This window comes from Myripristis murdjan, chromosome 18 (assembly GCF_902150065.1).
Source record: "Myripristis murdjan chromosome 18, fMyrMur1.1, whole genome shotgun sequence".
NCBI classification, from domain to species: Eukaryota; Metazoa; Chordata; class Actinopteri; order Holocentriformes; family Holocentridae; genus Myripristis; species Myripristis murdjan.
In genome coordinates this window covers 22,812,388-22,827,086 of record NC_043997.1, presented here as the reverse complement: position 1 = coordinate 22,827,086, position 14,699 = coordinate 22,812,388, and the positions used below count along the sequence as shown (strand labels likewise).

Below are 14,699 nucleotides of genomic sequence, written 5' to 3'. Positions count from 1 at the left end.
TATCTATCTATCTATCTATCCTTGTTTGTTTGTTTTTTCTCATTATTTTGTGAATCTCAGACTTTTTGATTTTTTCTCTCACAAATCTGTGACTATAATCTCTGAAAAGAACATTTGACGATTTTATGACTTTAATCTCTTTTTCTCAGAATATTACCCCCCATTACATCCTCTTTTTTTCTCCCTACAATGTCCCTAATACGCCGTCGCACAAAGCAGCAACATTTACAACAGTAGAAAACGGAAATCCGAGCTTAGCATGGCACTTGAAGGCAGCAATAGATTCGTGCAACCACGGGAGGGAGGGAGGGAGGGGGAGAGAGAGAGGGAGAGAGCGAGAGAGAGAGAGAGGCGTGCCATCAGGATGTGTGCTGTTATATTCCAGTGTGTCCAGCAGGAATGAGCGTGTCTCTCAGAGTCTAACGTCAGGCGAGCGGAGGAGAGGCAATGCGGCCGCTCCTGATGCCCTGCGCTGCTTCCGTCCCATCCTCCGTTTCCAGCCGTCTGTTCACTACTGCCAGGCCGTGCGGGGACTGACAACCCCACACGCCCACATCCGAGGGGGGAATTAAACCAACATCCAAGCCGGTCCAGACCTCCAATCGGCAAACATCAGCGGGTACGGGCCTGTTTATTTCATTTATCCTCACCTCTCTTTATTATCATAGCACCTCTTTCTTTAGACGACAGAAGAAGCCTGGTGTATTTTTTTTTTTTTTTTTTTTTTTTTTTTTTTAGTATTATTATTATTTTCTCATTAGAGGAGGAGAAACCCATCAGCATCAAAACTCACCTTTTTATATGTGGAATATAGAGTTTCCAACCTTTTTTATTTTATTTTATTTTACACACATCTTCATGAGGTAGGCCTAAATTACAGTCTGCATCATGGTAAGTAGTGTCAAAACTGATGCAAGTGACGTCAAAACAGGGAGGAGAGGCGTCAGATGGTGTTTTTCTGGAGACTACATGTTCCCAGCGGTGGCTGTTTGCCTCATAATGGTGGTTATAGTTGAGCTTTCTCTTCCATTATTTACCTCTACATCACTGCTGCTCTGTCTGTGAGTGTTTGTGCGTAAGGAGGGTGTGTGTGCGTGTGTGTTGATGTCTTCCCCTATGTGGTGTGTATTGTCTGCGCCGTGGAATCCCTTGTGTACATACCCACCTTGGGCTTTTATAATAAGCTGAAAGAGACGTTTTGGCTGGGTTTGGCACCACAGACACCCAGTCAGTGGCCCAAACAGAGACAAACGGCATGTTATGAGGGATAAAAGCAGCGATCGGCTTCATTGCTTTCTCCAAGGGGCTTTGGAATGATCAAGCAAAGGATGTCTGCTCCGTTTATGACCAAAAATCCGATCAGGCTACTATGATATTTTCTTGGGCTACGGAGAAGAGCGCGTCCAAACAGCGTGGCTCAGGGAAACGCAATCCGCTGCAATCCGCGCACACCAAACATGAAGCGCTCCGAGAAACAGAGGCCATGTTAGAACGTCTCCTTTTCCTCTTCTGTCTCTTCTCCCCATCCCGCATCAGCAATGAAGCACCTTTTTTGTGCATTTTATGCGCATAATATTTTCATATAATATTGCTTTCATTCTAGATGGTTCCAGGATGCTTACAGGAGGAGGAGGAGGAAGAGGAGGAGGAGGAGGAAGGGGGGGTGTTCTGTGGAGAGGCCTCCAGTTCATTACAGTGGGATGATGAGGAGAAATTAGGCATTGCAAGCTCAAGATGGTTCACAACTCACAAAGTAGTGGCACTGCTTTGATCTTATTCATGAACCACTGAGGTTTTTAGTTCTCCGAGCAATGGCTGCAGTTTTCACTTTCCTTTCCAGCTCCCAAATTCACAAATGAGATCAGGTGCCTCTTATTTTGGAAAAAGTATGATGTGATTATGGTTAGAGTGATACTGATCCTTGCACTAAATATCAGATGCCTTCTGTTGTTCTGTTAATGTAATGTAGGGTCCTCCCTGCTACAGCTATAGGGAAAAAAACATCCCAGAAAACCTTAATTTTACTGCATATATTATTTGTTCATTTGACTGTGTGTGTTGTGAATGAATTCAACAAGGCAGTTATGTGTCCTGCAGTTGTCCTGCTGTTGAATAGGCTGGGTGGGTCTCACTGCATCGTCAAGCTGCTAATCCCAAAAGGACATCATTAGTTTCAGCGTTTATAGATGGAGAGTTTAGTGTCCCATGATGGTCTAAATGTTTCTATAGAGCCTTTTTCACCTGAGAAAAAAAGAATAAATATTGAATTGAATACTTCTAATCTTTTGCCATGAATTTTCACAAATTACTGATATTGAGTATTGGCACAAAATTTAGTCTATTTGTGAGTTCACTCGGGAATTGTTACCTGTGTTAGTCTTTAAAAACAGTTAGAATATATTTAGTTATGTAAAAGTAAACCCTTCTTCTGATTTGACTGTGTATGAATAGTAGCCTGTTGCAGCAGCTTTAGTAGTTGTTTTTTGTGCCATTTTTCCAAAAAAAAAAAAAAAAATTCTACAAAATTATATATACCAATACCAATGAGGAAAACAATGTCATGCAAACAAGTAAGTGCAGAGGTTGAAGCAGCAGCAGTAGTACTTGTATTAGATATAGCAGGAAAGTACTTCTGTTATTTCTACTACTATACTGCCAATACAACTACTGCTACTTCTAGGGTACAACTACTACTACTATTGCTGTTAGACTACCGCCACTACAATTATGACTACTACTACTACACTACTACTACTATTAGTATCAATAACACTTTACTGCTGCTGCTACTGTGGTGGTAGTAGTATCAGCACTAGCAGGAGAAGTAGCAGCACTAGCAATAGTTTTAGCAGTAGTAGTATCAAGAGTAATAGTAGGGATAATATTTGCCTATTTGCAGTTGTAATAGCAGTAATAGTATTAGCAGTAGTAGTAGAGGTAGTAGTGGTAGTATTAGCAGCAGTAGTAGTAGTAGCAGTATTAGCAGTAACAGTAGTAGTAGTAGTAGTAGTAGTAGTAGCAGCAGCAGTGTTAGTAGCAGCAGTAGTACTAGTACTAGCAGAGGTAGTAATAGTAGTAGTACTATTAGCAGTAGTTGTAGTAATAGTCCTAGTGGTAGCAGTAGTAGTAGTTGTAGTCGTAGTAGTAGTGATATTAGGAGTATAGTAGAATGAGTAGTAGTAGTAGTAACTGTGGTGGTAGTAGTAGTGGTATCAGCACTAGCAGTAGCAGCAGCAGCAGTTGTAGAAGTAGTAGTACTAGCAACAGTTTTAGCAGTAGTAGTATCTAGTAATTGTAGTAGTAATATATTTGCAGTAGTATTAACAGTAATAGTACAATTAGTACTATTAGTAGGAGTAGTAGTGGTAACAGTAGTAGTAGCAGTAGTAGTAGTAGTAGTAGTAGTAGTAGTGGTGGTGGTGTAGTGGCAGCAGTAATAGTACACTCTAATACCTCTCATGAAGTTTTTTGTGTCTTTTTTGATACAAAAGTGGTTGCATTATCTGGTTCAAGACACTGACACCTGTTTCTAGAAAATTCCAGCAACAGGTAAAACTGCATCAGGAGGCGAGTCGAATTACACCATCCTGTTGGTAGTTTTTCATTTCTTTTGAATAAACAAGGATTGTGGGACAAATTACTTTTTTTTTACAAATTAACATACTGCAGTATATAGCAGCGTACAAGAGGATGAGATAAGACGTGTGTGCGTGTGTGTGTGTGGGGCAGTGAAGTGAGGTAACACAGGTAGCATCCCACCTCTCCGGCTCCTACGGTGCCACTGGGGTCAAACAGAGAGGAGGAGAGGTGGCAGTAACAGGAGGAGCAGGTTAAAAATAAAAGAATGAGCTGCAGCTTAAGTGTTTTAATGTGTGCATTTGAACCCCGCTGATCCCTGGTGAACGCGGCTCTGGCCCTCTGCAGCCTGGGTGTCAAAGTCAAGATAAAGGTGACTTTGCTTCCAGAGTGGCTGTGTTTTGTTGATGTTCAGACAGATATGTTGGCTGATACTAATGATCATTTATCAGTTTTGCACCGGTACATTTGACCAGAGAAATCATTCCAGTGTGATGTGGGAAGATTTCAGGGGTGGTAGTCTGTAAACCCTGATGAAAGCTGCCTCACTCTGCCTAAAGCCATGGTAACTAATGATGCTTTCTGAACGCACCCACTCCTTGTTTCAGTCATTTTCAGAGGTTTGGTTGTAACGGGTGTGTATCGCCTAGAAACTATATGGCTGATGTTTTTGTATGTGATGTGTTTTGTGGTGCTGGTCTGAGCTCCATGTCAACTGCGCCATACATTATATCAATGTCAGACAGAGAAAAAATTAACAGCACATGGAGGGAACTATGGACCCAGGAGCATCCTACTGGAAGTCTTTCCATGATTTCATTGGCTCAGACAAGCTTCTTTTTTCTTTTTTTTTAACCAAAACATTGAATTTTCGATCAATACCCTCTGGGGTGGGGGAAAATTGATTCAATTTAATATCACATTTTTTTTAACAATTCTTTAATTAGTTCAGTTAGTTAATTAGTAAAGTAAGGAAAGTGGTATCATATGAAAGGAGGCGACCTAAGGAATCCGTTGGTCCCGAGCATGTCACACTAGGTTGTCAGCAAGGGCAAATGAATATCATTCCAAAGTTAGGTTACGTTTTGGTGAGGGAAAATCTGGCATGGCCATTTCCAGCGGGGTCCCTTGATCTCTGACCTCCAGATATCTGGATGAAAATGGGTTCTCTGGGCAGCCACGGCTCTCCCCTTTGCAGACATGCCCACCTCATGCTAATCCCATGCAGTTTGGCCCACAAACCCTGCAGTCCAAATGTGTTCTTGTGGCCTGTTGTAAAATGGTGTGTTTGTGCAGACTGGGGCCTAAACAGTCTTGGAGCTGCATCAATTGGCTTTGATTGGAAAGCTGAGACTCTTGTGGATTCAATGAGCCACATTTGATTCATGTGTGATGATATTAGTCCCAATAGGAGCCACTTCATTGTAGTGAGACCATTTTCAGAAACTTGACCTCACTGTATAAAATGACCTATAGTGACCTTTAGGATAATCACAGCCTCATGAAACTTTACAGCCACAAACTAGAGAATTCAAAAAACAATCATCACAATAAATCATAACATCAAATTGCAGTGCTTGTTGAATCGGCACCCAAGTGTCGTGATAGTATAGAATTTGGGGATAAATATCGTCCCAGCCCTAACACCCAGGTACCCCTAAGTCCACCATTGCTACGAAGCTGCAAGCTAACAGCTACATGCAAAAGCTAGCAGCCAAAAGCTACATCAGCCCTCTTGGTCTTGACACCAGCACAAACGACAGAGGTCTGGTGGAGATGCTGATTAACAGCCTCCAAAACAATACCAAACTTTGGTTCTGTCCTCCAGTTTCTCTCTGATATGAACAGTTCCTGTCCTAACCATGGGACCATTTCAGTAACAATATATTATTCATGAATGGTAGACAGGAAGGCCCTGTTTTATCCAGTGTCTGTGGTTTCCTTATCATTGGTTTTGATAAATTGCTACAGAAAAATGGAATTCTGGCACAATGAGACACGTACAGCAAAACATTTTGATTCAAAATATTATTTATTTTATCTCACTTGTTTCCAAAAGAGTTTGTTTACCATTTTGAAATTACTTGGAGATGTGGCTAACCTTGTCGCTGGAAGCTAACAATTTCTTGTACTCGGGCAGAAAAATATATTTTCTATCTTATTTTCAACTTAAGAGCTGCCTTTGGCTCAGCAAGGCCTTGCTATCAAAATAGGAGTTCCACACAGAAAGCGAGCTATGGGACATTAAAGGGATAGTTCACCCATTTTTAAAAATGTGTTATTACCTCACTGAGTGGATTGAGTGGATTTAGACAGTTGTTAGCTGGGGGGAAGTCCAGCTCAGTGGCAGGAGGCTAACAGTTAGCATTTGGAGCAGCCACCCAGTATCCAGCACTCAGTGACAATGAGAGGAAGATACAGCCACTACTGTCCTACAGAACAGCTGAACAGTTTTTTCAGAATGGGTGAACTGTCCCTTTAAATGCACCCCTTACTTACTGCCCCTTTAAAGATATTGAATATCACCATATTAGCAGTCAGCAGCTTCATTCCAAAACTGTTAGTTTTGGCCTACAGAAACCATCGTCATGCAGCCTAATAATAGGTGGTGTATTGGTTTCTTTGACGAGCTGTTTGAGTGTCTTGTGTGATCGCCTTGTGAAGTGCTGCCACTGCCGCCTGGTGACGCATGTCAGCCCCTCCTGATGAGACGCGAGGGCAAAGGTGAGAGTCTCTAACTTTCACTTTTATCTGCAAGCCTGACGTCACGCCTGTCAGCTGTCTTTGATATTCAAATAGCCCTGGCAAGTGCTACAGGTAGATTTACTGTCCCTCTCTCTCTCGCCCCTTTCCTCATCTCTAGTCTCCGTGCTGCATCCCAGACAGCAGGGCTATTTAGGTCCAGACAGGACTGCAGGACATATACTTTATCACAGTAGTCCAGCTCCCATAGCATAGCAATAGCAGCGGACACACACACACACACACACAGAGCAACACCGGGGTATCTAGTTATAGATGGAGACTCCTGGGTTATGTAAGTTGTGCACTGAGCGTTCTGATGGAGGATGCACAGTAATGCTGCATCACACTGTGTTCTGGCCAGGCTGCTGAAGTAAGCATGGCCTGAGCACACTGTTACTGATGGTGTTAATGAGGGCTGGAGCCACAGAAACTTTACAAACATACGGGGCCAAGGCCAACATGGGCCGCTCAATAAAAATGGCACGCCGTTTAGTCAGTGCTGCCCACCTCTGTTGAGATGGCTATGATACCGTTTGATTGATTTCCTATTTATTATACACTGCATCAATACTTACTGCCTGTCTATGGGAAGCCCTTAACCATTGATTGCATTGATTCTAATTAGACATTGATTCTTATCCCGTGGTATAAATTGTGCTTGAGAGGTTTTTCTACCGTAACACCCAGTACGCTTTGTTTTTCCTTTGTTTGTTCCTGCTTTGTCATTAAAATGATCAAATTTATATTTCGGATATTAAATATAGCCACAAAATATCTGCGGTTGTCACTATTACCCTGAAAAATATCACAACCCACCTTAAAAAATGCCTTAACCTGCACTGACTCTAATGAGACATTTTAATAGTCCAGTGGTATAAATGGCATTTCAGGGATTTTTCCACCATAAAAAATAAAAAATAAATAAAAAAATGGAGAAAACACCCAGTACTTTCACTATTTAATGTTTTTAGATTTTTTTTTTCATGAAAATGATCAAATTTATATGTTAAAATTTTGAGTTTTACCTTTAAAAATATCTTTCTGAACAAACATATCAGTCAGATAGATCAGTGTGTGTGTGTGTGTGTGTGTGTTAGGGAGGAAGGGAAGGGGGGGTCGTAACAGTTCATAACAGTCTTGTAGGCTTTGTACAGTGTAAACTGTTATGTAATGCAGAACAGAGAGTATTACATGCTCACTGGCTCTCAGTGAGGTTTTGAAATATGAAAAGCATCAAAAGGATATTTATGTGTGCTTGCTTTGTCTGCATTAATCTAATTTTTTTTTTTCTTACTGTTGCGTGATTGATAAACAAAATTTCCACTTGTTATTGCATTATATGGTCGGAATTCATGGAACATATTAAGGAAAGGGACTGTCAGCGGGCAGTAGCACAGGAAGACGACCCTAATCATCCTATTATGGCCAATGGCAAGAGCAAAATCATACTTCCTATTGCAAATTACCAAGCACAGTAAAAGCGCTAACTCAATTACACCAGGTAGGAGCACATTTTCAGGCTGGAACAGGAGAATCTTTATTTAAACAGGTTGAGGGGGAGAAGCAGTGTGATCCGTGTTGTCAAGAATACATAATTCATCCCAGAGCTCATTTGTCAGAGCAGTATATTTAGCTCTCTGTTCATTTGTTACTGGAAGAGACACATTTGACTCTCTCTCTCTCTCTCTCCCTCTCTCTTTCACTTTCTCTCTTTCTCCATCTCTCCCACACACTCCACACACACTCTCGCCCTTCCCCTGCAGTAGGCGGATACAGAGAGTGAATGGTGGGAGTGAAGGAGAGAGGGAAGCCAGAAAAAGAAAGAGAAGGACTACAAGCGTCCAAAAAAAGCAGCCGGGTAGGCACGGAGGGATTTGGAGATGCAAAATCATACGCCAGTGATGATGATTTCTGAAGTGAGGCCGCTAATAGCCGATGTTGGTGTGGCTATCCAGTGTTGTTTTGGACCACTTTCATGCCAAAAATACTACACCTCTACAGTAGATATGTATTTAATCAAACTGGATCATATTCTTCGTCAGGCTTATAGGCCAATGCAGTGCTTCAGATTCAGGGATTTCAGAATAGGGGATCCTAGTTCACTGCATCAAATTCGTGCTCTAGTCATGGAAAACACCCGGAAAATTCAAAAACTGATTAAAATAATGTCCCAGAAATATTAGTAAGACCATGGAAAATTACGAATTTTGGCTGAGATGACACATTCAGATGTTTTCGTCAGCTCACATTGCAGGTTTGTGGCCGCTGATGCCCTGTTTCGGCTCCCGTTCAGCTTGCATGGTTTGGTTTTGTGCAGTCACATGTGCCCAAACAGGTCAAAACATGCAGAGCCAACACTTTGACTGACACATTTGAACATTGTGAGTGTGTTATTAACATGACTTTCTTTTACATGTAAAGAACACGGTGTGCAATGCGCAAACAAGGTGTTGGTGATGTGTAATTTGAGCCGACACTTTCATGCAGTTTTGAGCTCTTTGGACATTTTGTTCATTCAGAATTATTCTAAGATGACTTTCTGTGATCAACACCTAATGTATAGAAGGGACTGAATATGTCCTTGACAAATCCTGGAAACTGATTTCTTTTTAAAAGAGTGGGATTTTTTACTTACTGTGTTCCCAAACTTTGGATTTTGGAGCCCATGTGCTCTTTGGAAAATATGTCTAAGAGAGCCAGGATTGTTGAACTGCAGGTGGTCAGTGGTAGCACCTGTGCAACATGTTAGTATATGCCTGTCATGTTGTGTCATGTTGTCACATTGTGTTGTTCTGTGGCTCTCTTGTTAAAGCTGAAGTTGCCTGGTTTGAGCTTTCTAAATTTCTGATGATGAGCTCCTCCTCTGCCCTCCACCTCACCCCCTCGCCTCTTCAGTTTCATTCAGAGCTTCTCTTGAACTGCACATTCTGCAGATAAAGTGTGATTCTGGGCTAAAATCAGGAGTATCTCCTTCTTAAAAAGCCCAATAGTATAAGAAAAAGTATTTTTTTCTGAGTTTTTTCTTGTTTTTTTCTGGTAAAGCTACGACTTTAATTTTGGAAATTCTGAGCCATTACGCCGACGTGGAATATCAGCACAAAATATCAGTTAAAAAAAGATTGGAATGATCAGTAAAGCCATATGGGGGGCTGCGAGGCTTGGTTTTGTGTTTGGTGCTGTTGCACTGCGTGGCCTAGTGTTGTGCTGCACAGCTCGTCATGTTGTGTGTTACAGTGTGTTGCGCTCAGCCTGAGCACCGTGCAGTCCCCGACACAGCAGACCCTCCAGCAGCTCCACTCCGTTCTTATGGACTGCATTCTCTTTATCTGTTTCTCTCTATTATTCTCTCTTCCCTTTGTCTTCCTCTGTCAGACAGCTTTTCTTTGTTTCTCTCTCACTCTCTCTCACCCTCTCTCTCTCTCTCTCTCTCTCTCTTTCTCTCCACCCCCAGGATGTGGCTGTGGGTTGATTAGAAAATGCGTGGCACAGAACAGGCAATCCATCACCCTGCCACAGCCTGGAAGACGGTGCGCATGCGCTCGCTGACACATACACCCAAACACACACACACACACACACACAGACACACACAGAGTCCCACCCTCTGACTCCTTGTCCCCTTCCTCGTTTGCTTCCTCTCACCATCATCTGTTTAGATATGCGTTGCGTCTTGTGTTTCCTCCATGTGCGTATCGCAACGCCCGCAGTATCACTTAGCAGCCCCTCCTTTCATTTGGTGACTTCACCTCTCCTCGCCCTCCAAATCCCCTCACCGTCCCTCGTCCTCCTCCTCCCACTCCCACCGCCCACTCCTCCTCCTCTGTATCCACCCACCTTCCAATGGCCGCCATGCCTCTTTCGCTATTAAAGGTGATTATTATGGTATTTCTGCTCCGTTGAGTCGCGTACATTGGAGGTTTGTGTTCTGCCAAATGAAAAACTTCATCGCATAAAAGAGGAGCAACTGTAAGCTTTCGCAATTTGAGGCAGGAGGCACATGAACAATAAAGGAAAAAAGAAAAAACAAGATGTAGATTGGATGTTCATTGATGAATTTGTCCATTGATGAATTTATTACTCAGCGGGGCTGCCAACTGAATCTGTGCTTTGTTGTTTTGTTCTGGCAAGAGGTGCTTTCTAATTTCATGCCAAGAACGCACCTTTAAATGGAAAATTGGGGGGGCATGACCTGCGGCGACGCTCGGCGTCAAGTTGGAGCTGAAGCCAGGATTTTCCGGGAGGAAGCCCTCTGCTTTTATTTCTCTCTTATGGCTATCTCCTGTCATTTTTCCTCCTCTCTCTCCTCCTTCGGCTCCATCCATCCAGCCTCCCCTGAGTCCACTCTCCCTCCACCTCTGCATCGCACCACCGCTCAATATCCAGCCAAGGCAATGGGTAATGAAATGGCCACTGGCTGCCCGAATCTGCCGTCTGCCATCCGTCATCTGATTATGAGGAGATATTCTCCTCGTCGGGCTCCATTAGATGGCTGAGATTCAATCAAGTCTAATATTGGGCGTGCAGCTGACATATGGGTAGTGTAGTCCATATAGGTCGGTATGCACTTTTTGCGGACGTTGATGTGGAAGGTGCAGCGCTGACTCACAGTTAACAGGAGAAATCGGACAGGAAGCAAGGGGCCCGTCAGAAATCGGGGTTATGTTTTCAGTATCATTTGAGGATGATTATCTAATCGGTACAAAGAACAAAGCTTGTGAGGCTTTGTCATGCTTTTGCGCTACTCACTATGCACTGTGTAGGAGGTCTCGCCCACTTTTGATTAATAATAGGTTTGAGCGTTAAGTTCTGGCTTAGAACCTGTGTACCTCTTGTCAGCAGAGCCCGGGATTTCAAGCTTTTGTTGTACTTGCATTAAAAAAAAAAAAAAAAAAAAAAAAAAGATGTCAAAATATCCACATGGTGAATCATACCGGTCATGGTATAAATGATCCCACTCTTTTCAGCAGATTTCATATTTTCTCTATTCTCAAGCCAGTTAATTAAAATCCTCGTCATTAGGAATGCACCTTATTGGTATCATATCATGGAATTCCATTATCAGAAAATTGTATGTGGAATTCAATATGTTTTAATGCCAAGCCCCCGGTTCAGTGTGATAGGGCTGCAGTTGGGAGGTTTGAAATGCCAGAGCAATAAAGCTTTCGTGCAAATGAAAACAAGCTGATGAACCTGCTCCACCTCTCGGGTTGGTGGCTGTCGCCGGGGGAGGGTTGCGGGTCCTCCTGGGTTTCGTTAAGAATCCGGTATACGACAGTTTGTCAATTGATGGCTATCTGGTTGTTAACTGTAAAAGCTTGTGAGGCGGACATGCTCTTGTTCCCAGCGCTCCTTGTTTCTGAGCTTATCTTTAAGCTCTGTAACACTCGCCAGTGGTCATAGAGGCACAATTTATCACCACGAGAACAATGATGGGGCACATTAGGTACATGATAAAGTACTAAAGGGGTCCACAGATGCAGGTGTCCGTTTATCTGCCTTTGTGGAAAAAAGCCGGATCACTTGCACCCATCCAATCCTATTAGGATGGACCGGCCGCTCTGCAAATGCCCTGGGTCAGCAAACAGAGAGCACTTCAGTCACATAAAGGGGGATGACAATTACCAGAAGAGCCGACGTCAGAGAGGCTATCTGACCACCATGCAGCGTCTCCATAATTAGACACTTTGAGCCAATTTATTCCTGAATTTGATTTGTTAGCTGTTTTGAAGAAGGGGTTAACAAGGATGCAGAGGTGAAGGTCTTGTAGCCATTTGCTTAACAGTGCAACTGCAAATGAGACACTTTGCATAAAGATACACGCTACCGACTTCTCACCAGAGACCGACTTAGGTTTAAAGGGACCGTTCACCCATTTTGAAAGATGATATTATTTCACTTCCCCTCCTAGCTGTTCTGTAGGACAGTAGTGGCTCTATCTTCCTCTCATTGTTACTGAGTGCTGGATACTGGCTGGATGCTCCAAATGCTAACTGTTAGCCTCCTGCCATTGAGGTGGACTTCCCCCCAGCTAACATTCTGAAAAATAACCACTGTAATTGTTCAATTTAATGTTTGATGTGCAGCAGTCAACACAAAATGTTGACTGTTTAACAAAACAAAACAAAATCAAAGGTAGAACTATTATACAGTTTCAGTTTTACTCTCTGTGGTGGTTCTCAGTTCCTACAGTGGCTGGCATTAAACATGAGATAGAGGACAATAAGAGGCTAGCCACAACATGACTTCGCAGCTATCTTTCAGTACTCTGGGGTAAGGTGTTATGCTTGTCCTCCCACATGCGTACATATTGAATAGCCCAGTAATATTCTTATTGCTCAGACTAAGTGATGAGCCTGAAGACGACCTAGCGACATAAACACAGGACAACGTCCGTGTGTCTCTGGTTAGCATAACAACATGTCATGCTAACAATGTAGCATACACTGTGTTGACATATAGTAGGCCACTAGCATTATCCAAAGTAGTTTGTAATTAGTAATTTGAAATATTCTACTTGTTTAAATTAAATGCCTGCATATTTCAAAAATGTACAATTGATCATCTTCCTTGTAGAATATGTACCACGATAGAGCATTTTTAAAGTTCATTTTGACAGTATTATATAGTATCTGGTGGGAAATCACACCACTATGGCAAAAGGACTGGCTGACAGCACAAAGATAGGGCTTCCATCAAAACAGAAAGAGGAGTCACTTTGAAACGAATACAGAGACAAGCACTGATGCTGTCCAGTCCCACAAAGCCTGGCTCGATTTTCAGCATCAGCTGTACGCTGGTGTAGTGGAGGTTTTAACAGCCCTGGAATAATAAACACACAGTTCACCATGGTATTGTCAAGAAAACAGGCCCACTCTGCTGCACTTTCACTCAGACCAGGAGGGTCGTGGGGAGCAGCGAGCAGTCACTGGCTGCCTGCTGCCTGCCTACACCTAATGCTGAGCTTAGGTGTAGAGTATAGCTCAGGGGTTTCCAAACGTTTTCATGCCAGGAGGTAGTGTTACTATTTGTCCTGAGACCCACCACACATTTTGGGAGGTGGAACTAGGTCAAAAAGTAACAAAGTTCTCAGTGCACTTAAATCCATCATTACGGTGAAATCTATATTTAGTTTTAGTTTCAGTTTCTAAGGAATCTGATCTTAGCAGATGACAACTTTTCACTATGCTCTGTGACATGACATGCCCCCAGGGGCACCACTGTTTCTTCTTTTCCTTACACACTGCAATGGGAGGAATGACAGCAAAGGCAATTTAACTTGACATTGGCGGGCTTCCTCACTATCGGGTCCTTGACAAGTTACAAAACCTCAATCAATATGCCATTCATAGTGAGCGTGACCATTATTGTTTTTGGGCAGCACATCAGCCCTTGGTTTTAGAAACATGTCCATGTTAGCTAGCTAAAAAAGCTGCTCCCATTCTCCAGGCATCATCACTTGTGCAGGGCATTGTGGGCAGTGGTGCTGTATGGGGCTGCTGGCTGGAAAAACTGGACATGCATTTTATGATTTCAAAACATTCCATCCTCATGGAGAAAAGAATGCATTCATGTAGCCTTCCCATGATGCCCTTGTCTCCATACTGGGACCCTCAGTTTGAAGACCCCTGGTGCAGCTCAGCAGCATCACCAGCAACAGCGATACTAATTTTGTGAGTTCAGACACTGAAAATGAATCACTGCCAGCGGCTTTCGTCGCCTATGAATCTTTTGGTGTGAATCCGTTTTGGTGCGTTTGTTGTCTTTCAGCATCACAGTAGCCCGGTAGCCAAAAGGCTTTGTCTTGCCCAAATTGATCAGATTCTCACTTTGCTAGCTCAATTTAATTGTAACTAAAATATTTGCCAGCAAAACTATTTTTGTCTCGCATAAATCGGGCCCTGCACTTCCAGTTGCACATTGTCATATTAACACACTATTAACACTGGAGAGGAGTGGTAGCTCAACACAAGGTGAGAGAGAATTCTGTTAGGATTCTGCCAGCTTCACAAAATCCAAACCTGTTATGAAAAAAAAAAAAAAAAAAAAAACTAAACTAAAATAGCTTATTTGCAGACAAAATTGAAAAATTGAAATTGAGCTGACTGACTGAACTGAAGTTGATTTCAGAATGAACTTTTGCCTCGGGAAAATCGCTTTCCTTACAAATATGTATATATAGTGTACATTATCATATGTTCATCTAAGTGTCTTCTCTGTGCATTTGCAAATTGGGACAGGGATAAGTGTTTTTCTTTGCCACAGTGGCAAAAAAAAAATACCACTTAGGGACTCAGCAGGTTTCCAGGGTCATCAAGTTTCAAGTTTTACATATAGTAACCTTAATTCAATATAGCTGAAGTAGCCACAGTTTATTTTTG

The 14,699-nt window shown here is 42.5% G+C and overlaps 1 protein-coding gene across 2 annotated transcripts in view; it reads left to right on the top strand.

The window, feature by feature from the left end:
• Positions 1–357: 357 nt before the first annotated feature.
• Positions 358–14,699, top strand: part of peli3 (pellino E3 ubiquitin protein ligase family member 3) — a 33,751-nt gene continuing 19,409 nt past the window's right edge. For both annotated transcript variants that reach the window (XM_030076601.1, XM_030076600.1), the window contains exon 1: positions 358–619. The gene's annotated coding sequence lies outside the window, so the exon portion shown is untranslated. The remainder of the gene's footprint in view (positions 620–14,699) is intronic.